Raw genomic sequence first — 25804 nt, 5'->3', positions numbered from 1 at the left:
GCGAACCATTTGAAAAATATATGCTGTTCGGCAATTAAATTATATGGGCTCTCAGGCCGGGGAGCTGGTACGAGTGCATATAGAATAGTGAGCAGTAGTTGCTACGCTCGCATTAGCATCTGGACCTTTTATGTAAATTTGATGAGAAAGGACTCATGCATATAAGCCAGGGCTGGGGTGTACTTGCCTAATATCCTTATTAGAGAGGGGCGAATTAAATATTTATTTGGGGGGCGAAGGGTGAGGAAGGGGGGTTCTGTCCTGTGTTGTCGTGAGCACCCGAGGTGGAAGAGGGGGGAGAGGGAGCAGGAGGTTGGCTTTCTCTACGAGTGTCTCTCTCTGCCTCAAGGTGCCACCATCTTAAGGCGTTTGGCAGTAGTGAGAGTGTGAGGAGGGTAGACTTAAAATGTCCGCTGGCATAGACGCGCGCACGCATACACATTAATGCATACAAATTTGTGTGCGGCATATGTGGACCAGAAACATGGAGCTCCGAAAGTCAATTATTCAGTTACTGTCAACAGCGGCTATGCATGCTGAGCATTTCATTTGCATGTATTAATTCCCTCGATTACCGACACCTACGAGATCGGCCGTCATTTTAGTTCTCCGTTGAACCCAATTTATTGGCTAGGAGAGTTAAGAACACTGTGGTCATTAGAACGAAAAACTGGTATTTGCTAATGTTCTAAGTAGTTTCAGTATTTTCATGTATTTTAGGGCCCATTATGAATGTTGGCTTCAGTTAGATGAAACATCGTAATATGACACAGGATTTCTATTTTAAAATAATTCAAGTTGCATGTGTTTATTTACAGTCTCAATTAAACTATTTTATTGGCTTCATTTTTCACAACAGCTGGCTACTTTAAAGTTCCAAATATCAGAACTAAAAGTCTGCACATTATTCATTTATATCACAAATATATCAGTGTACGTTAACCGACGTGAAGAACAAAGGTGCATCATTCTACCTTTTGTGAACAGTCACTGAAAAAGCTTGCTGTTTTTTTCCGAGAGTAAAGATGATTTTCTTAAGACTATTATATCAAAAATGACAATACCGATGATGGAGCAAAGAAAGGAAGTCGATGGCAGTATTTCCAATTTATGTAAATCAGCGCTCGACTCTTTCTCATTTTCTGTCTCCTCTCTTACTCACTGTCGCTGCCACATACACATACATTAGCTGACCTCCCCTATCTGTTAATTATCATAAATGTGCTTAGTGAGGTGACGCACGCACACACACACACACAGAGTGAAAAATCACACATTCTTCGGGCAGATACAGACACAGCATTAACATTCCTTTCATCCTGAAGTGCTCCTGAGGCAAAGCATGAAGAAGAATGCGCAGGAAATTATTCAAGATGAATTATACCACACATCATCCCTATTTGCCGTGCATCAACACACACACACACACACACACGCACACACACGCACACACACGCACACACACACACGCACACACACAACGATATATATGCAGTTCCCCAGTTTAAGGACGTATTTTATCTGAGGTGTTTATTGTCACAATTAAAGGTTCAGTTTACATACGTCATTGATGTGTAAATTTGTTTCTATAGATCCATGTATATTGCAGTGTACGTATTCACCTGGAAGCCATTGTGTTAAAGTGTATGAGTGGAAATTATGTCTAGGTGAGCATTTTCAGCCTGTTGTCCCTTTCTACATACACAAAGTATGTATACACTATCAGCTGTTCTGCGTCCCTGGCGCCCTGTTTCCTCTGATGAGTGGTACGCCCCGGCGTGCTGCCAAAGAAGTGAGGATAATTAAACGGCTGCATGTTTGAGCCTGGAGTTGGCTAATGGATTGTTACCGGTAGGAAATGAGACAGGCAGCATGGGGGACTGTAAGCCACCGGGGTGGAGAGTAGACACACCTCTCTTAAAGGAAATGCTTTTGTTCTATGACTACTTCTTTTTGTCATTTAGGAAGGTGCAGTTGGTGAGGAGTCACATAATGTGAGAGAGGCCCTGTCTTGAAATATCGTTTTTCCTCTTTTAGTTTTCTCTTGATATTTTTCAAATCAGTGCTGCTCACTTAAATCTATTTCTTATTTCTAAAATATAATAACAATCCTTGCAGCTGCTGCTCATATTCCTCTTTAGATTACTTAACGTGTGTGTGTTTACATGAATGTGATATGTATACAGCACACAAGATTTTAGCATCCCCCTGCATCGCCTAGCTGCTGCTTTAGAGAAGCCAGGGTCTGATTCTTGGCACTGTCGTCGCCAGCGTAGCCCACTACCCCCACTACCCCCACCCCACTCCACACATGCATGTAGGCTGGGAGCGGAGGGGTGGTTGGGAGAAGGGGAGGGGGGATGTTGGAGCGCAGGAAGAAGATAGAGGAGCAGGAGGGAGATGGGATGAGACAAGCCACACAAGCCGCAAAAGGAACGGGGTGAGGGTGGTGGGGAGGGGGAGTCGCTGTATAGTTACCTTAAACCCTGCCGTAGGGCTAAAAGCACACACACACACGCACGCACACACACACACACACACACACACACACACACACACACACACACACACACACACACACTTTGCCACACAACCGCAAGACACACTCAAAACAGTGTAGAACATTGCAATGGGGAGTATGAGAATATGCCCTATGTTAACATATCTGTATCCAGATATATTATTAAGTGTTTTTCACTGAATATGTAACTGTTTGATGTACAGGTTTTTTTTTCATGATCCTTGATGTAAATGCATTTTTGTACTTTGTATTGAGAAATTATTAATAAAATTTAGAATTGAATCATCAGTATCACGTGTAGTTGTGTTATTGATCATTGCCATGCAGCTCCCTGACACAGTGTGTGGTTTTGTTCATGTGTGTGCTTTGGTATGAAGCTCTAAAATTGTGGCATCTGTTGATATTGACACATCAGAAGAACCTAGCAATGACTTCAGAACACAGCAGGAAAGAAATCCAGAGGAAAGAGGAACTATATACAGTACACATTCCTTTATATCCTCCCAATGCATAGTCAACTTAACAAAATGCAATTAACTTTGCACATTTTTTGGATCAAAACCAAAATGTACAGGGAAACAAATGTGGAAAAATCCTTGTGATGTCAAAAGTGCACTTTATATGTGAAACCACACCCATTCACATTTAAAAATTAAAATTTTAGCTCAACACTTAGGTCTCAAACTAACCATTTACAGCTCCAGCTTTTAGTTTGACCATTTGACCTCAAATGGACTTTTTCCTTGGCCTTGACATTTGACCTTTGACCTGCTCACTCTCCAGTGAGAGGAGGCAGAGGTCAAGTGTGACTGGTTTCAACAACATACCTTCTGAAACACACCAGAATTAGTCTGGATGACTAATTGGATGATTTAATTATAGACGTCTTGAAGTTAACATTTAAACAACGTCTCTGTTTGGTGTTTTGAAGTAAGTAAAAACACGCCTCCTGTGACCTTCAAATGATTTATAAACCAGCTGTTCTTGAGCCATAAAGGTCCCAAGTTTTTCTCGCTATTTGTGGCAAAGTGTAAAGGTTGAGAAGACATTTGCACAAAGTTATTGCCAATTTGAATTCCTGCGAGTAAAATTATGGCGAATGCTGTTTCCTGCTTCTGCCATATAACTGTGATAACTGAGCGTTTGCTTTTCCTCTTTTCACTGTGGTGGAGACACGTTAATTGTGATTTGCTCGAGAAGAGTTATTCAATATGTAAAGGTTAGCACTTGGTAAATGTACTGACTCCCTGCCTGTGTTTGTCTCCTAGTGCTGCAGTGATGGAGACAGGGAGCTGTGGAGAACTGCAGGCTGCAGCGAGAGGTAGAGGTCAACATGAGATCTCTGGGATTTTGCTCTTCGCTGGGCCCACATAAGGTGAGCTTGGGTTAATAAACCAAAATGTGTGTGGGTGTGTATGGCCACATGTGTAAGCATGTGCAATATCATGGCAGAATCAGAACATGTCTTTTTTCTGCTATCCATAAAAACAACTAAAATTTAAGCTGATCACACCTAAATTATTTTATCCCATATTTCTCTTTTTACCATGATATTTTGAATAGCAATAACAACAATTATTATTATTTTTCTTTTTAATTTCATGGACAAAAAAGTCAATGAAACTCATTCTGCAAATCAGTGATGTTTTATTTAATTTCTTCCCGAATCACAATTATTGAGCTCTGATTTATTTATTTAACATATTAAACGTGATCCTCTTAATTCTTTGATATTCATATCAACATTTCTAGTTCTTCTTATTGACAATTTTATGCCAAGTGTTGAAAGATTTGTCAAATATTGGCAACATTTCTTTGTTGGCAGGGGTTTGAGTTTGTTTTTTTTTCCCCTCTGTGCCCATCTCCTCTGATGTGTGTGTGTCTGTTTGCCTGCAGCTAAGTTAGCCCATGTGTGTGTCGGATAAAGGCATAGATGTAAGCATTGGTCCAGAGGACACAGTAAACAGAATAACAGTGGTTTGAAGGGAGCTCAGGCGAGGTGATCGTGGGCAATATCAAATCCCATGACCCATTCTTTGCCCTGTGGTCCATACCAAAGAGAAGAAGCGCAGGGGAAACAGAGGTTATTGTTCACTGTTCATCATCACAACACAATGCATCACAACACAACACAACACACACACAGATACACACCAACATTAGCTGCAACCAGGATGTGATTTAAAAAATTTCCTCTAGCCATTGAAATTCATGCAGCAACAGTTATTGCCCTCCGCCCTGCCGTTGTTTGCGTTGCGTGCAGGACATCTTGCTCTATCAATTAGTCCTCCAGCCATTATTACACATGACATTTTACATTATTGAAGACAAACCTTAATGAGCTGAGCTTCCTCTTATGACAAGGAAAAGGATATTATATTAGCTGGCAGCGGCAGCGGTCAATTTCCATTCATGCTTTATTTATTTCAACTTTGACACCATTTCTCTTACGTGTAGGTGACCTGGAGAGGCAGCGTAGAGTGCTCAGTTATGAAGTATACACACTGAGCACAGCGAACTGCAGTGATTGACAGCTTTCACTGTCAGCAGAAAATATACAGTAGCACATGTACTTATATGCCTGGCATTTGCTCTTGATGGTTGGTAACAAAACCACACACACGGTGCACTTCTGCTATGACAAACTTAAACCAAATAAAAACACCCCAGTGACTCCACATCTTCTGTGTTGAGAGCTCTCAGAGTTAAAAGTTTATTCCTTAGTAGAAAAAAATAAAAATAAGGGGCAGAGGAGGAGTGGTATGTCAGCGCCCATGGGCCCCAGTGTGTTAGTGTTACTCGTCCTAATTACTCCCAATACTCACACACATTTGGTGGACTGCTCAGAAGGGCCAATTAGAAGGGCAGGGCGAGTCACTGGGTGGGAAAAGCCAGCACTGAAGTCCGTACTATACCACAGAGAGATGGTGTCTAGTGGTGATGAATTATGTTTTCGTATAGAATTAACCATTTCACCTCCGTAGCTCTGCTTCACATAGAATATCTTATATCTTAAACATTGGTGATTTTCTGTATTTATTGTAAATGTATTGTCCAGTATGACATCAACATCCGCGAATCACTGCTTTTTTCGTGAAAGGTGACATGAGTGTTAATTGGGTCAAGCCAAAATGAAACCCACTGACTCTTTGAAAAAAAAAGGTTTTACGTGAGACTTAGGGATCATTTCACTGCATAATAATTAGAGGATGTACACTGAAAACATTAAAGGACGACCTTTTTTCTGGAAAAAGTCGAGTTGGTGGTTTTCAGTTTTTGGTGAAACACAAAATCTATGGAGGACTTCTACCTACAAACGATCACCTTGAATAGACCTCGCTCAAAGCTGAAAGCCCAGCCCTTTAAGTGTGGCCCCTATATTTCTGACTTTGCATTATTTAGTTAGAAAGGTAGACTTTTTTACGGGCGACGTCGGGATCATGGGTTTGAAGCTGAAACAGGAAACAAGGACAGCTTTCCATCTTTAGATACAGATGTACTTTGAGAATATCAGTAAATGTTCCCACCCCATCTCTCTCAGTCTGTCTCAGTCTCTCTCTCTCTCTTTCTCTCTCCCTCTCCGTATTTAAATCTCTACGGCCATGATGAATATTTCTGCAGATCCAACAACACAAAAACATTTACACTGTAAATTTAGCCTCGTGCCATTTGCTGAATATTTAAGACATAAGCACCCAAGATACCCACAGTGTATGCTATACAGTGTGGTTTGTTTACATGGCATCACCTCATTTCCTATGCTATACTCATAATCATCTATCAGACATGCATATTTGCAGTGCAGCTGCTTACTATTAAGGCGCCAGCAGGAGTAAGCACTTAGAATGCGGCGCCCGCATTTGTGAATATAAACCCTCCGGTCTTGTAGGCCAGTCTGTGTATCATCAGTAGTAGCCCTCAGCCATTAATGAAGTCATCTGCTTGTGTCTGCATGATTAAGGAGCGCTAACGCATCAGTGTGTGTGTGTGTGTGTGTGTGTGAGAGTTTGTGTGCGTGGATGAAACAACAACAGAGAACAAAAGATGCCAGCGAACAGGAAGGCTTCGCAGTGGGTCCATTCAGAAACATCAAAATGACAATTTCTCACAATGAGGATTGTTCAGTAAATGCAAAGGCTTAATTTTTTTAGAATCTGGTAATACAATAGCAAACAATTATAAATAATGGACTCAAACCATGGAGGAAAGTGAGGGAGAGAATAGTACATTATTTATGAGAGTGTTGTAAAATACGTGAAAGGTATTTTTTTCATTCTTTTTGTTGATTTAGTTTTCTTCTTTAATTTTTCCTGTCTCCTATTTGTCAAGTCAATCCATATTTCACTTTTGGACGCAATTCCTTCCCGTGCTATACATTGCAGATGCTCTTGCCTCTTAGCGATAGTACAATGTGTCCTTTCCATGGTTTTTCAAAAATTAAACAGAACTGGAACATCAACTGGACTCATCTCACCCCAGATTCTGATGTACCACATTATCATGGGCACACCAGGGGATGAGTCTGCTATTTGTGGAATCGTTGTCGTATCAGTTTATAATTAAAAGAGATGGGCATACAGTGTTTTTTTTTTTCATTTAATATTCAAGTAGCTTTCAGGGGGCCGTGTAATAGCGCTGCATAGGGAGGGTTTCTTCTGCATCATCATACAGTCAGAACAAAGGATATGCACATCGTAAAAAATCATGCAAATGAATGCAAATCGCTGGCAGCAAGGAACAGCGAGGTGGCAGGAGGAGAGTTTGTATAAGCGGAGGATTGTGTGTACGATACTTGCTGGACAATCTCACGTCAAGTTGTGGCAGATAACTAAAAATATATTGGTTTTGAATCTGATTGTAAATCTGATCTCAAGAATTCCTAGAGTGTTCTCTGCTGGATAGATGTGTATGAACCTACAATGCCTGAATAACATTTAGCTTTGTATTGTTCCTTTTTGAGATGGAAATTGTGCTTTGTATTTTATCTGTTTATTTTATTGTGGTGCAAAAGATGCATAGTGTTAATACAGCTGCGATACAGTGGCTGCTAACAGCATTGCAGCATATGTGTGTATTTGCATGATACAATATTTGGAGCGTACCGCCACAGAGAAATGCAGAGCAGACATTAGCAACTCACCGCTAATGAAAGTCACGCCTCTCCTACTCTTCAGCTTTATCAAACATGTGACATTTTCATAATTATGTTCAGTTACAGAAGGATTAGGTAATGATGGTGCAGGTCGGCCTCAATTCTCCTGGAGCCTGAATACAGCAAAACACGCTCTTATTATTTTTCTTGATATTTGACTTGATCCTCACTGTGGATAAAACACTAATATTGTTATTGCATTATCACAAATGCATCAGTGTGGACTGTAGAAAAAGATTCACTGGAGTACTTAACAGTTAAAAGCCTCTTTGCTTTCATGTTAAATTATATATCATTATTTTCATAATTCATAGCACTAAACAGTATTGCACAGCATTTAAAATGTGTGTGTGTGTGTGTGTGTGTGGAGTAAAATATGCCAATGTGCGTTTCATCACAAATTAATTATTTGGTTCAGTCCTAATTTGTAGATAAATTCTAGACTGATGCATTAATGTCCTTACACATGAGTTGAATCATTTTTGCCAAGCAAGTATTTTTTCCATGAAATTAATTCCTGCAGCATCACTTCCCTCTGTGGAAAAATGTTGATATTAATGTAGACACGGCTTAACATGCACGGTTTAACATGCAGAGTCTCATAGACATATGACAATCAGTAATTTGTCTCAACTTGCATACAAAAATAGATCATATTTAAATAGTGCCGCCCTCTTTCAGACACACACACACACACACACACACACACACACACACACACACACACACACACACACACACACACACACACACACACACACACACACACACATGTGGACTAAACCGCAGACACAATATGGTTGGGGAGAAAAGGGGGAGGGCTCAGACAGACATTCACAATTGTGCATAATGATGTTAACATTCCTGCATGTCTAATGCAGGGGATATTGAGACAGACACTAGCTGGTTGGGGGTCTTGCTGTGCGTTGTGTGTGTGTTCATGGGTGTACACTGTAGCGATGCATAACGATGTATTAATTGTGGCCTGCTCTCTCGTGGTGTTTGGGCTCCTTGCCGAGGTTACCACAAGGCCTTTGATGCGATCGTTAATCTCATCAAGCATATGCAAGATCACCGCACCTACATTTTCCAGCCCGCTCGCATGAAATTGTAGGTGCGACGCAATCTGAGTAACGGGAACGACTGTTGTTGTTGCCTTGAACAGAATCATAACCAGTGGATATGTGTTTATTGCTGCTTTTCTCAGGTGATTGTTAATGTTGGAGCGATTAACCCAGATTTACATAGCTGTTTGAATATAGTAACTCAACAAAGGGAAAGCAGTGTGTAACAGGGATCGTGGATTTTAGAAAATAAATGCTAACCTGAAAGAAATGGGATGGCAGTAGCAATTTAAAACACCTCCGTCCTCAGAAAATAAAATGTTGTATTCAATACCATTGGCTTCCAGAGGGTGTGTCTTAATTTCATACAAATGCACCATCAAGTGATCCTCCAATACTATCACATTTCTTTTTCCAACTTCCTCCCAAACAGAAAGAGACAAACAAGGGAGGGGACGTGTGTAGGAAAATGGAGTGCCGTCATCGTAAAAGATGGAAACAAAGAGGGACAGACAGTGTACACAGAGAAGGACAGGCAAAAGATGAAGCTCATTTTTTCTGTGGGCACCCAGTGGCGTCTGCATTGCAGATCGCTGAAATCCCCCTCGAATGCATCCCTGGGCTTAAGGGGGGTGGGGTGTAGGAGGGTGAACAAGCGATGGGTTTATGCTATCTCGGCTTTGGTACACTTAGTTTTTTTTTTCTTGTTTTTTTTTATCCCTCCCCCCACCGAAATATTTTTTTTTTCTGTCTGCATCAAATGTCAAGTTAATTTCCTGGGTGCTATGAGGGATGTGTCCTCCCCTTCGGTATGTGTGGCAGGGTGGTGGATTGTAGAAGGGTGCTGTGAGTGGCGTTGTGTGTGTGTGTGTGTGTGTGTGGGTGAATGGGGAATGGGAAGGGGCATGGTAAGGCAAAGAGAGAGACGAGAGGTGGTGCGGGGGGTTCACTACAGTGGCTATAAATTGGCTCTCTCGGAAGAGGTGTGTTGATCGCGTGTGTGCCCGCGTATGTGTTTGTGTAAGAATATGATCCAATTATGTGTCCGTCCTTATTTGAGCATTCGCATGTTCAGTTCTTTTGAAGCTTCATCTAAATTGAATACTAATGCACAAAAAAGAAGCAAAGAAAAAAAAACATAGTATATATTATAATAGATGCTTAGTAATTCAGTGTTGTAACAAAAGCATAAAATCATACAAGACTTCCAGGTATTTCTCATTTGAGTGTGGAGGTAAATTTGCTCTTAGTCTCTCAACACTTCTGCTGCATTTCCTGGTCACTAACTACTACGTCTAAAGCTCATTGCCAACTCATATCTAGTCTCGTATTATGTTAAACATGTGGATCAGTCCTCTTTTAACCTTGTTGCTTGGCAATAGCAGTCTTTGTGTCTTTCTGCCTTCCAAGGCTGCACCATATTTTATTTAATTCTTTAGCTATCTGGTTTGCACCATTATCACTGAGGAATTGTGTCCATCTGATATTCACATGCCCTTTAATCACATCTCAAGCTTTATTTCAAATATACTCTGACTATCTGTCTCTCTATTGCTGTTTTATTTGTAGCTTTTAAAACAATTGGACTGCGATTTAGAGTCAACACAATATTTCTGTTCAAATGCACAGATTTATTTTAGTGCCAAATATGCACAGTGCTTTTCTCTCCCCTATGTCTTTATTGCATGTGGCCAACTGTGCATGTCTTTGCATGTGTGTGACAGTGCTGATGCGTGCCCGAGTGTGCATGTTTATCTGGATGATTTTGTGCATTTGTGCATGCATCTTTCGGGCTGTTTAAGTGCAGGGAAGGCAAACTGCATATTTTGTACTGAAAGTGTAAAATTCCTCATTGCAGAGAAAGGGATTATGCATTTGTCAGTCGTGCTTACATTGATGTATGCTGCTGCCCCACAAATGTCACATCCCATAACCCAGAAAAATTACACCAGTCCCACCTAATTACGCATATTCATGATGCTGTTTTGCATAGTGCTGGTAGCATACTTCTGTTACAAGCCGCGGAGCTGAGGGATATGGTTGAGTGAAAAGGTTTTCAATCCACTGATTCAGTGCGTCTCCCCACAAGCATCAGCTTGATAACACTACCTCCATGCCAATTTATTTTATGATCTGAGACCATTATGGAGAGTTTTCTCTTATTTCTTGCAGTCAGTCATGTTGCTGCTGCCTGCAGCATGTTCAACCCTTGTGGGAGTTTCTAATAAAGAAATTAGCTTTGTCCTAGATTATGAAGGTCATTTTGAAAATAGACCAGATTCGACTAATGATTTTTGAGATGCTTACCTTTATCATTTACACTCACAAGCTAGCCACTGGAAGCAAGGACGAGACTATACAGATTGAGAGAATCATTTTGAAATTAAGACCACAGAGGACAGACAGGGAAGGAAGTGTTGGAGAAAGAGATGCGGGTTGTTGTAGTGGCCGGCTCAGTGGCTCATTGTGGCACTTGTGGAACGACTTAATCAGACTTGGCCCGGTCGTAATGAAGGAGAGGGTCCTGGCTGCACCACTGCTTGGGTAAACAGCGATTGTTTCAGTCCGGGGTTCCCAAACACGAACAACAATGGCACTATTGTCCCGCCAGCTCTCATTAGAGAGGCGAGCCAGAGATGGAGTGAGTAGCAGAGGCAGAGAAGGGAGGTGGGTGAAAAAGGGGCAAGAGGGGAGAATGGGAATGGGGGGGGGGGCAGGAGCGGGTGGGAACCTGACAGGAGCAGAGGACGGGGTGGGGAGGGGGAGGTGGAAGAAAAAGATAGAGATGGAGGGAGATGGGCGAGAGGTGCTTTTCTGATCCTCATCTTTTTTTTCCCACACTTTCATTATGTCTTCTCTTTCCACCATCTTGTTTCCATATCCTTCTATCTCCTCAGCCATCACCTCTCTTCCCCGTCTTTTCCTCTCATCCTTTCATCTATACTTCCATCCTTCATCATTTTACCAGCTACCTACTCTATTCCCTCCATCTGTCCTTTGTTCCTCTTCGTTTTTGCATTTGGGATGGTGAGGGATGCTTTGCCTGTCATACCGTCTTTGCATCACCTTTCCAATCCAGCGCAGAGAGAGAGAGAGTGAGAGAGAGAGGGAGAGAGAGAGAGAGAGAGAGAGGAAGAGGGGAATGGAGACAGAGAACTGGGAGGGGGAAAGAGGGAAGCAGAGGAGAGAAAAAGGGGGCAGGAGCGAGACAAAAAGAGAAGATCACGCCGCTTCCTGGCTTAATGAACATGGGCGAAGGATGATCACAATAGAATACATTATGCTCTTGTTAGTAGAGGCAATCAATTAGCAGTGAGCGCACCAGTGGCACACCATCTTTTGCGCTCTGGCACCGGCTCATTCACAGCCCAAACGGGTGACCTGAGGAACCCCCCCACTCTCCTCGCCATACTTTTTTTTCCCACCCTCAATGCCCAGCGGCCACAAAAGATTTGATTTCATTCCTCAGTGTGAAAGGGGGCATTGCTAAATTTGCATTCCCGCCATATTCACTGCACGTTAGCGGGAATATTAGTCAGGTTACGTTAGAGTCTAAGATCCTGGAAACCAAAGCTTGGGCCTGCAAGAGGAGAATCACACATGACCCTATATGACTAACCCTGGCAGTTGCATATCTAATTTTTACTCAGGTCTCATGAGCAATTCATACAACATTTGGGTGAAATTTCTTCATCCCACCCCAACCACCACCAGCATAACCAACACCGCGCCAGCCTCCTATGTTTTCTTCTTTTTTTTGTGTCAGCTCCAGAGGAATAGCTCCAGATAATGGCAGCAATCTATATTGTGAAAGAGGCAAAGTGTAGTTCTGCCTTAACACAGGCACAAATCACCACTGTCTGGATTTGCAGAAAGTGTCGGTGATGAGTAGAGCACACTGCCTCTGCTATAAGGAACTTGAGATGTGATTCCGGGCCGAGGCTGGAAATGGAGGAAACAAAAGGAAATGAAGGAAAAAAAAAGAGAAAAGAAAATTTGTATCACAAGTCAGGATGTATTTTTTTTTTCTGTATGTGTTTGCTTCTTTTTGTAAAGTCGCATGCTGCAGGAAGAAGGCATTGGGTTTGGGTTCCATAGCCTTCACACTTTACATTATTGCTTTGTGTGTGTGTATATGTGTGTGTATTTCAATCACGTTTTAATTTTATTTTGCATTTTTAAGTTGGCCTCAGATCACATGATCATACGCTACATTAAAAAAAAACATTTCTTGACATAATAATTGGATTTTGTTAAATTACTATGAAGCTATTTTGTTTGAGATATAGAGATATATTTCTCCACCTGTATTTACACTGACAACAAGCCAAATACTTGGAATGCCATTATGTTTGGTGTGTATCTTGAGGATGCATTGTGTTTAGACAACAATTGCAGAATCTGCAATATGGGCAGATAATAGAATTTCTATAAATACCATACTCCACATTCTTTTTGTTAGCAATACATGTCTTCTTTGCGCCTCATCTTGCATGTAAAACCTTGGTCTTCATTGGAGCAACATGACATATATCATATTTTACAATGTAAAAATGAAGACAATATGCTCTAAGCTCTTGTGTCAATCATTCTTCAATAAAAATGGATCATTTTATTTATTAATATTTATCCATCGGAATCCAAGCTTGTATCCCTGATGTAATTTTGTCTTTCTTTAGCCTTGTGACTGACTTTTTCTTTACGTCTTGCAACACGTGTGATGTTTGGACCAGTATATAAAAAAACACAAACTCACATGTTGATCACCGGCACAGGAAATCCTATAGGCTACTGGTTTTACACACTCGTTCTGTACGAGCCTCTTCACTAACAAACAGATGAATAGAAAATATGTCAAACTGTATATTGTGTCTGTTGTTAACTAAGGAGCTACAAAGTGGATTTTTTTATCTCTTCACTTTGAGTGCATGTGTAGAAGTGTTTTGTCGGTCTTCAGAGTGCCTTGGACTGGTGCAGGATTGTGTTTTGACCTTTCAAAGAGAGAAGAAAATGTATGTATTTCTCCTCAGAATCTCAGTATTTCCTGTATGTGTGCTTATATATTTATATTTGGTAGAATAGAAAGTGCAAGTCTCAGAATGCTTATAATGTATTCAGTATTTTTTAAGCTGCAGAGGGCATTGTGTCTCTCCACTTTAAAAGTTGAAATGCTCAACATCTAATGGATGGGCAGCAGCGATGGGAACATGGAGCATGAGGGGGAGGGCTGCACACACTATTGCATCTGTCTGAGTAATACATCTGGCTGTGGGGTGAGAGTTCCGGGGAAAATAAAAACCACCATGTGTTGATTTTGTGTGGAGATTTGCTTAAGTAAAGTCAGATCCATTAACATGCCACTGGTCTTCAAATAAGTTAACAATGAAAACCTGTTTTTACATTGAAAGAGGTTTTTTGTCACATTTTGACAAATGGCAATTTAGAAATCTTACAAAATATGAAAGATAAAAAGACACAGGTTATTTTTTGCACTGTGTTTAAATCCTAAATTGTTTAAGGTTCAAGGTAAAGGAATCTCAAAATATGTTCTTTATGTTGATAAGCTTTCTTTGGTAAACTGCAGATCCGTTTGTTTTGGGCGGCGGCATCTGTTCCTCTCTTTCTTCATTTTATCTTGATCATCTTCTGTGCTCTCACACCGCTGGCTCTCCATGTACAGGCAGTCATGCTGATGACATTTGTGTCCAAGCAGGGCCCATTGACATGGCCTTTACCACCCCTCGCTGGGTCTCCCTTCACCATCCCTACCCCCTACGGTCATTCTTAACCCACCAAGTCCTCTTCATCAGCGTGCACACAGATAGGTGTCTGTTTGTGTGTGTTTGCATGCTTTGGGTCCTTCCTGTGTGTACAGTGTCTGTGTGTTTAAGCCATGTCCAGATCAGCCACGTCCATGCTTGCCTGTAGCCCTGTGTGCACAGTAGGGGACATAGTATGGAACAAGCCTCTTTCTCTGCTGGATGCAGGCGGAGCAAATACAGTCACTGTAGGCTGGGAGGCAGTGTGGTACACATGTGACAGTGGAGAGCTCAGGCTGATGTGACATGATGCAACAAACACATGAGGGATATCCTGATGATGACAATCGGTCTTAAAATGTTACAGAATATATACAAATTTCACTTTTTTCCAGGACAATAAAAACTAGTTTATACATATTATGGCCATACAATCTAACCTACATTATTTGCAGTAGATAATTTGCAAATATCTTGTCCCCAGCTGTCTGTGTAACACATTTTTGAAGAGCTATTATGTGCACAGACAAAGTGCAATGCCTCATTGTTCTTCTTCTCAAACATACACACATACAAACATACAGACATGCTCACCGTCCCTGCAGCCATGGGAATGGAGAATGCTGAGGTTCAAGGTCATTTCAAGTATTCAGCAGCCCGGGGCTCTCCATTGTTGGTGCATCGCATCCTTTTGCTCACACTGCACTGATATGCACACACAACACATTGGTTGGCGTGCAGGCTACACACGGCATCTCACTAACACTAGCAACAGCAGAGATGTTAGCAAAGTGTCTGTCAGGTGAGAACGTGACACTTTGGAAAGTCCAATCCCAAACACAAACAGTTGCAGATCTTCAATGGAAATGCAGTAGTTTATGTTTATGAAGCATTGAGTGTATGGACACAAAAGAATGAAAGATGTGAATATTGGACAAATGCTGTTTCGGGCCATAGTTTAGCTTTTCTGCAGCTCTTTTAACGTGATAATTTATTCCTAATGCTCTTCAGCTACAGATTGTCCTGTATTGTATAAAATGTGCTTGACAGTTTCCATTGTTTGGTGCTGTCCGATTGCACACAGTTGGTTTTTATTTACTAACGCAGTGAGACCTTGTGACAACAGTAGCGATGAAGTATTTTGGAGTGAAGGTGAGGAAAAGAGGGAGAGAGAGCAGCAGTGGGTGTGATTAGCTCCTTTGTTGGAGGTCTGTTGAGCTTCATTGGCTCCAGAGAATAGCTTCCTAATGAACCCAGCCAAGCTTGGACCAAACTTTGTGCTGAAGACAAACTAAGTTATGGTGGTCTAGCAGAGTGCTGGGGGTGAGACCACTGATATACAACGCCTGGACATATGGTCCCCCCATCAGGGCCTCTCCCAGTCACTTTCTCATGTCATGGCTTCTCTGTGTGTGTGCTGTTGTGTGTGTGTGCTGTTGTGTGCGTGCATGTCAGCGGTCCCCAAGAAGAATATTTATAGCCTGCATTTTTATATTTGTTTGATATCTCATTGGAACAGAGAGAAACAGAAAACATCGAGAAGAAACAGAAGGAGTGAGGGGTGAGGTGGGGGTGCAGAGGGGAGGCTGGTTGATGCTTAGCGAAAGCGACAGAGGAGAGAGGGCTGCAGGCTTTGTCTTTCCAGCTGACCCCAATACAGAGTCCTTTCTGACACGTCCTACAAGACGTGGAGTAACTGAGTAAATCAGGCCAACCTGGCTGTGGTAAGGCTGCGACCACACTACGACAGATGCAACAGGGAAGAGAACCACATCAAGTCAAAACAATGAGGAGGAAAAGAGGTCTAAGGGTATTTAGCAATCTCGAAAACTCTACTCCACTAAAAAGTGGATGCTTAGATGATAAGCACCAGTTGTTTCAGGTTTGTTTAAAGAGAAGGTGAAGGCGAGCCAGAGTGTGGTTCCATGTTAATTGTTTGGGCGAGGGGCAGGAGCGAGGGGAAGGAGAGCTTCCATGTCCCACCAACGAGGACCTCTGTAACTGAGCCAGCTAGGGGGAGAATGGGACCACTATAGGGCCACACAGCGGGCTCAAACAACACTTATTCTACTGGCCAAACTGTCAGCCAGAACAACTTCATTGTGCCCAAAATTGGAGTTGAAAGCACAGCAGAGACTCGGGATGAGAGGGGAGTGCGGGGAGGGAGGGGGGCAGTGGGAAGGTAGGGAGGAAGATGGGAAGGATTGCAAAAGGGAGAGTGGAACAGGAGAGGGGGGGCGCTGTGGGAAACTGGGGGACTGGAAAAGGGGAGTCCCAGGGTCATATGGTGTGAGTTCACCTCTGTGAGCAGTATCACATAAATGTGTGACGTACAGCCAGGAGCAAGGCAGTGGCTTGAATGGAAATGTATTAAAATGCATTCTGGGATAAGGAGAGAAACTTATCCTGGTGTAGGTTTATCTCCATGTTTACTCCTATTATCCAGACACAATAAACAGACAATCAGCAGAATGTGCTAAATTTAAAAAAATGTAAGCAGTGTGCGTTCGCTTACCTCCTGCCCCCACAGTTTTCTGTTGACAATTGTAGCCCCCTACCACTTAATCTCTTTCCAATGTGATCTCATATATTTGAGATATCTCTCTCACCTTCATAATAAACAACTGTACCACACACACAGGCTACCCACAAGTATGAGACACTTGCCTTGCAGGATTTCCCTGCCTTGGACCCCAGGAGGGAGCCTAGCCACCGGCTTTGAACCGTGTATAGTACAACAGAAAGCCCCTTCAGACGGACACTAAACCAGTTTAAATCAGTCCAACACTGATTTACGTCACCACTCCTCTTTGTCTCCTCTCCTGCTGGCTATTTTAAATTCATCTTCCTGCCCTCGGTAACTACTGCAAAAAGGGTGAAGAAGTTTACTTAGTCACACTGAGTTTAGGGAGACGAGGAAAGTCTGTGATTCAAGTGTGTGTGTGGGCGAAGGTGCACTCTCGCGTGTCAGTGCAGTTTACTTGTGCATGTGTTCATGCGCATGTGTGAAACACCAAAATGTACACACACACACACACACACATACACACACCCCTGTTTGATCCAGAGCTAGCCCTGCAGCTCCCAGCGACTCAACAAAAGGCCTCCTCTATCCATTGTATGAGCTGTGTGTTTCCCAGGAGAGCTCAGGCTCAGTGAGAGAAGGGCACCAGATCGCTTTCTCCTGACATGGATGTTTATTCGCTCCATGGTCCACCAGAACACCCTCAAAAAGGACTGGCCTTAGCGTTTTGACGTGCATGACACAGAGTTGTGGAAAAGAGACGAGGGGCTTGAAAATAGGAAAAAGAGAAAAAAAAGCGAGAGTGAGTGTCCTGACAGATGAACAGACGTGCACGACAGCCAGATAAAGCACAGTGCTGTCTATGAAGGTGTTCTCAGTGCACTCATATGAAAAAGAATATTCAGGGTGTTCTCCACCATTTTATTTGCTCCTTGTCTTTACACTAGTCAGCTTTCTTGTCAACCTTGTTCATGTAGATCCACCCAGTGGGTGGGTAGAGATTTCCCCCTGATCTTGACAAGCTCACCCATCCCTGGCTGCATACTAATTTCCCCCAGAACTACTGAACCAATGCAAAACAAATACGAGTTGCCAGGGCTGCCGTTCATCGCTGGAGAGGCATGGTCCATGGAAGGTTAGCATATAGTAGCTATTGTTGTGGGTGTGTGATTAATCAGATTGTCTGCTGTGGACAGAGCAGCTTACAGGGGCCACTGTTGTGGTCTGACCAGAAGGTATCTTTAGGAATCCGTCAATATGTCTGAGTTTAAAATCCTGAGATATTGAATGGAAGAGTAAAAAAAAATTCATTCAGCAGTCAATTAAAAGTCCATCACATGTTCAAATGCGATCAGTCGGACAATAAATGATTTTGAGAATGGCAGGTTCGCTGGTTTTAAAGATGTCGGCGCATTTCGCTCGGTAGACAATGATCTGTCCTCAGCTGCTCCCTCTTCACCATTTGCCTTTATCTGGGAGTTTTGAATGCTATCTATCAGAGCGCTTCACTTACTCCGGCAATATCTGAAGGTTTCCTTGAGATTGAGAGTGCCTGCAGGGTCGACCATAGATCTCAGTAGAAGCCGCAGCAGCCGACAGTTGAAAACAAACATTGTAGGCCGATACCATCTAATCAGTTGGACGCCATTATCGTATAAGATATCGCTATATACTTCCACTCCATATACCCGCATTTTCACCCACCACCCTCCAAACTAGACTCGCTCTCTCTCGCTCTGCACTCTTTGAGGTAAAAGCTTGTGTGTTGAGGCTGGGAGTGAATGTAAGCCATTGTTACGGTGTAACCGGACTCTACAGCAGGTTGTTTGATCCTGTATCGGGCCTGAAAAGCCCTTTTTTTTTTTTTTTTACTTGAATCACCACATCAGCTGAGAGGGTCAGACAACAGACTCTATTTGTAGAGTTCTCTGTCTGTCTACTCCTTTTTTTCCTCTCTCCTTTTTCATCCTCACTTTGTTGGTCTTTGTCGAACTAAATATCTCATCCAGACTCCAGATTTGTGCCCAAAGCTTTAATTACCATAAAGAGGAATGTGCACTCATTCACATACTGTACTTGGACACAAGATAAACTCTTTCAGGCACATGCTGTTGCTCTTGATTTCTCCCTTTTTTTCTCTAAACATGATCTTCTTGTGTCTCTTCCCAGCAGACACAAGGATTACATTTCTTGCCTGCACCTCTGGTGTGACAATCGCAAAAAGAGAGATTTAGTGGCAAGTGTTTAGATGACAAAAGCTCTGGTAAATTGTTTTGTTGGCCCACAATGCTTTCCATGATACAGGCAGGCTCCTGTTCTGTTCCTGTTTACCCAACATCATTTCATTATTTACGTTACAACATAGAACCATGCTTGGGCATTGTTGAATGTTTTGGGCGCTGACTTGCAGTTCTACACCTTTGTCACTATTTTGGCATTGTGCTCTTCAATTTAGGATCTGTTTGGCGTTCAGTGTGGACAATGTGCATGCAAATATCCTCGTCCCATTATGCCGCCTGTCTTTGTATGTCAGCTATCCTCCCTAAGAGGTATAGATGAACAGTTGGAGGGGGATGGAATGGTGCTGTATGTTTTTTGGAGAGAGATTGGCACACACACACACACACACACACAAACACACACGGCACACATGAACCCATCTGTGCCCCAACCCATTTCAGACGTGAGAATCTGTACCGTAATTTGCATAAGAATAATTGACACTTCAAATTAGCCTTCCAATCAAAGAGGATTATTATTTTTTTCTTCGGCATATGTGCAGGCAGAGAGCACAGCCATACCGGAGAATATGAAAGGGAGGGCAAGAGAGAGCAGAGACAGGAGGGGACACGTCATAAAAGATTAACCCTTTCATTTACACAGTTCAGAGCAGAGGGTTTGATGTGCCTTTTTATTGCAAATATAACTGGATATACAGTAAAACAGACTTTTGTAGGGAAATAATAAATGATTTCTTCCCTAAATCAAGGGATCGTGTGACTGCCTGGTATATAGGCAAAATGGTGTTTCTGACTGATAGCTATTTTACCTTTGAAAGCTTCAGGTGCACTGACTGTGTTATGTCCACGTTTACACATCTATATTCACCTCAGTGGCATTGGGTGCAGGCCAAGAGACTGAGTGCTATTAAGTAGAGTGTGTGAGTGTCAGTGTGGATGTGTGCGGATTGAGGGTTTGCCCACATTAAACCATTAAAGCAAGTGCAATGTTGAATTATTGATAATGGCTAATGAAAAGGATCAGTTCAGGATGAACTACAGGCTTAACCATAGCCCTGAGGGCTACACACACACACACACACACTCACACACACACATTTACACACATACACTCAACCAAGTCATTCATTTTCCCTGTGCAACATCTATTTTACCTTTTCTAATCTTGAGACAAGACTTAAACTGGTGCTGGCGAAGTATTCTCCACCTATATTTCACTCTTAATTGTTCCATCCACATTTGGGTTACATTACAAGCCATCCCAGTTAAGAGGGAGGAGGACACCAACACTCGAGGAGATACTGTAGCTGATGTGTGTCTCCAGGTCTATACTCAGTTGATGAGGCTGAGGAGGGTTTTTTTTGGGGAGGGAGAATAAGGCGACAAGGATTTCCTTCTGGGGGGAAGGGGATAAAGAGTAGGGGTTTGGGGGTGGGGGGGTGGCGCCAGCCCCTCTGAAGTGCTCAGCATCCCCCCACATATGGGATGGCGGATGTGTCTCAGGGTATCCATGACAACACTGCTGCATGCCAGGGACATACCACGGCAACATGGCCAAATGTGTGTGTGTTTAAGTCCCACATATCTCAGCGACATTAATATTCACTCACTCAGATGGCGAACTGCTGCAGCCTCAATCAGTTCACTATTTGACACACATGTATCTCAAGCACCTTTACTGCAGCCTTTGACTCAGAGGCCCAACGTGAATATGTCCGTTGTATACATACTCCCATATTATAAGTGCATGTAAGCCAGATTTTTTTGCAGTGTTTTAGCACCTTCTCGCTAAGGGGTTTGGCATGGAACAGTTTAAAAGCTTGTACTATATATTTCAGACTTTCACAGAGGTGCATCCTCACATTCACTCAGGTCATAAGGCAGGGGTCAGGGCTCGCTTAATGTCTAACAAACATCCACACACTCTTACACGCACACACTCGCACTATCACAATCTCAGCTCTAGCACAGATCAAGCTGTGTTATAATAATCCCATCAGGGACAGCCTGTATTCTCACTCAGAAAGTAACCACATAATGATGCTCTGATGAGTTCCTGTATGTGTGTATGTGTGTGTGAGAGTGTCTTTAAAAGAGAGAGAATGGATGGTGCCTTATGTGTCATGGGTTATATACTGTTTTATATTTTTAACCTACATCCCTACACACACACACACACACACACACACACACACACACACACACACACAACGTATGTAGAGTCAAACTCAGATCCAGTGGGAGTATATTTTTAACCTTGGCTGGCTGTGCATTTGCTGAGGGGTTAAAGGGCCGAACAGTGAATCAAGTAAATAATTCACAATAGCTGAAACTCTTTCGATGTAAGCCCTGAATGAATGGGGGAGGGAGGCCAGAGATGTAGGTGTGTAGTTGCACACCATTTGTACAGTTTTTTTTTCTTAACTCTACAAAGTATAGCAAAACAAGTAGGTCAAAAACGCAAAAACCTGATAAGACAGACATGACTCACCGTCTAATAAAGTCTGATTTCATGACATGTCTTTAAATGTGTACAGCAACATGTTTTCTTTGTATATTTATCCGCTGTATGTACGCATGTTTGAGTGTATACGAACATACAGCACTAAACATGATGTCTATCCTGTCTTTTTAGGTTGCATGGAGACCTCGGAGATTGTGACCCAGAAACAAATGGCATAATGACTGAAGCCTCCAGGCTGAAGATGTCAAGGATATTCAGCTGATATCAGAGGTGACTGCGCTCTCTCCTTTCAAGCATTACTGTTTCTGCCCTCTTGTTATATGGGCCATATTTCACAAATTCCTTGCTATAGATCAACGGCCTCTGCATTCACTCTGAACCCTCTGAATTCCATATAAAAGTGTCTGTGAGACAGTTTGAGTGACATTGCCTCTGTCGAACGACAGATCGGAGAAGACAGAGAGAAATGCTGTGCTAATGAAATCGTCTGACCCACATCCTTTAGTGCTATCCATTTCTCCAAAGACACAGAAAGGGCATTTATACAGGTAAACCATGACTGGTCCCCGAAGTGAAAAGGGGGTTTTGCAGAAGGAAGGGGAGCATCCATTATTTACTATACTGGGGTTGCAAGACACTTAGGAAATAATGCAGTGCTTCAAGCATACAAAACATAGAGCCTCCTTGGTGCTGGTGCGGCCATTGTTGTGTGTTTTGAACATGTCTGTTTCCATCCATACTGACAGATGAAAAAGAATATGTCTCCCCAAGGTTCAGAAGCATGGACAGAGATAGATGGAGAAGGGAGGAGAGGGATGGGATGGCAGGGAGATGTGTTTCTGTGTGTGTCAGTCATATCTCTGTGCATGTCTGTGCATTCGTGAACATGTGCGTTTATTTTTAACCCAGTCTGTTAGTTAGAATCTGTATGTACAGTGTTATGTTCCCAAACATCCATCTATCCATCCACTGGCTGTACCTCATAACCTTTTTACGGAAGGGTGAAGCCAATCCCAGTTCATTCTGGGTGAGAGTGGGGTACACCCTGGACAGGTCAGCAGCCTGTCACAGGCTAGCTTATTGAGACCATCGACCATTAGTTCAGTTTAGTTTATTAATGGATTTAATAGGGCCCATGTACAACACAACAATTTAACCAGAGTTAGCTGTAAGGTAATTTGACAATACAACAATTTATAAACCTTACATCACAAATAAAACATAACACAATATAGATGACATGTTATAAAACGGTTCCAAAGGTACACCTCTGTATTAAGCCATGTTTAAAAAAATACTGAATAGTCTCTTGCTTATAGACTGTATATAAATATAAACGACACACCATCTCCCCAAAAGTGAAGCCAGAGTGTCATGATCGCCACCTGTTGGTTAGCTGCAGTATGGGTCTTATCACAATGATGTATGATCAAGTGTTCTTGGTAAGTTTGGTTTTAATTAGTCATTTGATGCTATTAAATGGTGTAACATCACGATTGACAGTTGAGACGGTTCTAAATTACAAAATGCAATTGAAGTCATCTTACACACAGTGCAAGCACATGTTTACCTGTACACATGTACATGCATGTGTATGTATCAAGTTTCTCCTGCACCAAGCTCATATATATAGAGCCTCTTTCAGACCTGAAAGGCTTCAGTCAGGTATCAGTCTCAGTAGATCAGCAGCAGCATCAGTTGCCTCCTCATAGTGTAGGCATGTGACTGCGGTCCACTGGGAGTAGTTAGCAGACGGAGAACAAGTCATACATCTCCTCCTTCCTGTTATCAGACTTGGGGCAACACCAGGCACCGCTTTCTGCCTTTGTCAATTTCCTGAGGGACACTTTGACATGAAATCCTTTTTTGTGGATGAGGGGAGACCACTCCCAAAAATTCCTGTATTTTTCCACATAAATGTGCATTGTGGTTGAAAGCATGATAACAGATTTGGTCAGTGAATATCCAGGTCAACGGGTAATGAAGACTACCCCAAACTATGATGTTGAAAGATTTGTTTCCTGTTAAGATGAAAAACTAAAATATATCCCGTTTTGTAGAGTAGATAGACATCACACCTATTATCTCGCCAACATGCCAAAATCTCCTTGAAACATTTTTTTCACTTTTACAACTGTTGTTTCACATGTACATGTACATCTGTCTTCAGGGATTTTTCTCATTTCTCATCTTAATAAAGCACAATCGTCCGTAACTGATGTAATTTCCCTTCTATCCATGGCAGAACATCTGCTTTTACATCACTCGCGGCCAGAAATGCCACTTGCTTAACATTAAATCAACCTCTAAAGAACATTGTTAAAATCATTTCATATAATCTGTCTGTTACACTGGTGACTGTCAATGCTTTGTCTGATGCAACCAAAATATCAGACATACAGAGAAAAATCAGCGAGGCTCTGGAACCATGTGTACACACACCTACACACACACACACACACACACACACACACACACACACACACACACACACACTCACACACACTGAAGACATCACCCTTATATAGTATATAGGTTTTAAAGTGCAGTGTCAGCAGAAAAGATGAGAGGCACATGTAGCTAAGATCAGCTGCCACAGATAGACAGGCAGGCCAGGCAGCCAGCTTGTGCCCTTGAGGTGCTCTGAGCGGGCAGGCTAGTTTGCTTGAATTGTCTGAATCCACTTCCCTTCATCTTTTTGGAGTTGGTCTGAGTTTGGCTGTTGATGACCCAGGGACCCCCTGCCAACCACAAACTGTTCTGTACTGTCAGCCAAACATCAGAGAAATGGGTTGTAGAACACAGGCCCGTTCTAAGCAGTAGTTTTGTGCAATGTGAATTACCTGAAAAGGAAAAAAAAACACTAAGGGGAGTTGATGACTTATTGCAGCTGTTTTCACAAGATAAATCTCCAAATATATTTACAGCAAACCTTTAGGAAACACATGGGATGCTAAAATAACATGCATCTATGTCCTTGTTGACCAATGTGGACAATGACACCATACAGTCAAGATATAACTGAGTTAGTTAAGTTCTCAAATGACCCCAGCTGTTTTGCACAGCCCTATACATTCATATCGGGCCCCAGAATACCTCCAGTGCTTGTCAGCAGGTCTCTATAGTTTGGCAGAAATGTAATACCTTAATGTCTGTCTGGATGAAGGGAGTGTCAGGTATGGAGGGAGTAATGGAGGAAGGGCTAGAGATGCAGGTATGACCCCAGGTTGGGCTTGGTGTAAAGGGGATCCGATAAGGCGTTCCCTGGACCCTGCAGTCTCTCGGTCTCTTCTATGGGAGAATAATAAGCAGCTGTAACCCTGAGACACTCCCAGGCCTGTGTCCTCAGCCACAAAAACCTTCACCGGGCGTCTTATCGGGTTCTAAGGATATCATGTAAGACAATACATGTGAGAAGTGCAGCGGGAACAATGGGAGGAAAGTGCAGTGTGATATGAGGGGGGACTAATGTCAGTGGATAATTGTCGAGGCCTTTGTCACCTTCAAGTACACACTGGCAACTCAGGACTCACTGAACTCTTTTCATTCAAGGATTTCACATCGGGATGAGATGAAACTCTACAACCAGTGCTGTTACACATACTTTAACACTGCACACAGAGATTATGTGCCTGTTGTGGATAAAGGGCAACTTTTCTGAAGTTTTCCCTAAAGCTTTGATGCAATAGAATGTGAAACAATGCAACTGATCAACTGAGATTTCTGGAATGTCCTTTAATAATTCTTTATATTTTTCTCATTTTTTAGGTAAGCTGACTCAGATGTCTCTGACAAGTGCCAGGAGCTTCATCATATTCTCTACAACACTAAACACTGCCTTCTGTATTTCTCTCAACTGGTTAAATACCCTTCGCAATGACCTATAATGATGCAATCACTGCGGCCGTGGACAAATATGCATATGTATTATATTAAAATACACTGGAAATATACTACAAACTGTAACTTGTTGTTTCAATGTTTATTTTTTTAATAAACTTCCCATTTATTTCATGTAATTGATTGAGTCTAACAAGTTTATCTTTTGACAGCTTAATAAAAGCGCTTTTCTTACTTTAA

The 25804-nt window shown here is 42.2% G+C and overlaps 1 long non-coding RNA gene across 1 annotated transcript in view; it reads left to right on the top strand.

Annotated features, from left to right (window-relative positions):
• The window catches only part of LOC109633710 (uncharacterized), a 35888-nt gene extending 10084 nt beyond the window's left edge, over positions 1-25804 (top strand). The window contains exons 2-4 of the long non-coding RNA XR_002203010.2: positions 3790-3896; positions 21896-21994; positions 25493-25804. This is a non-coding gene — a long non-coding RNA (uncharacterized lncRNA). The remainder of the gene's footprint in view (positions 1-3789; positions 3897-21895; positions 21995-25492) is intronic.

This window comes from Paralichthys olivaceus, chromosome 4 (assembly GCF_024713975.1).
Source record: "Paralichthys olivaceus isolate ysfri-2021 chromosome 4, ASM2471397v2, whole genome shotgun sequence".
Lineage (NCBI taxonomy): Eukaryota > Metazoa > Chordata > Actinopteri > Pleuronectiformes > Paralichthyidae > Paralichthys > Paralichthys olivaceus.
The sequence above is the reverse complement of the archived record's forward strand: the minus strand, read 5'-3'. Positions and strand labels throughout refer to the sequence as shown.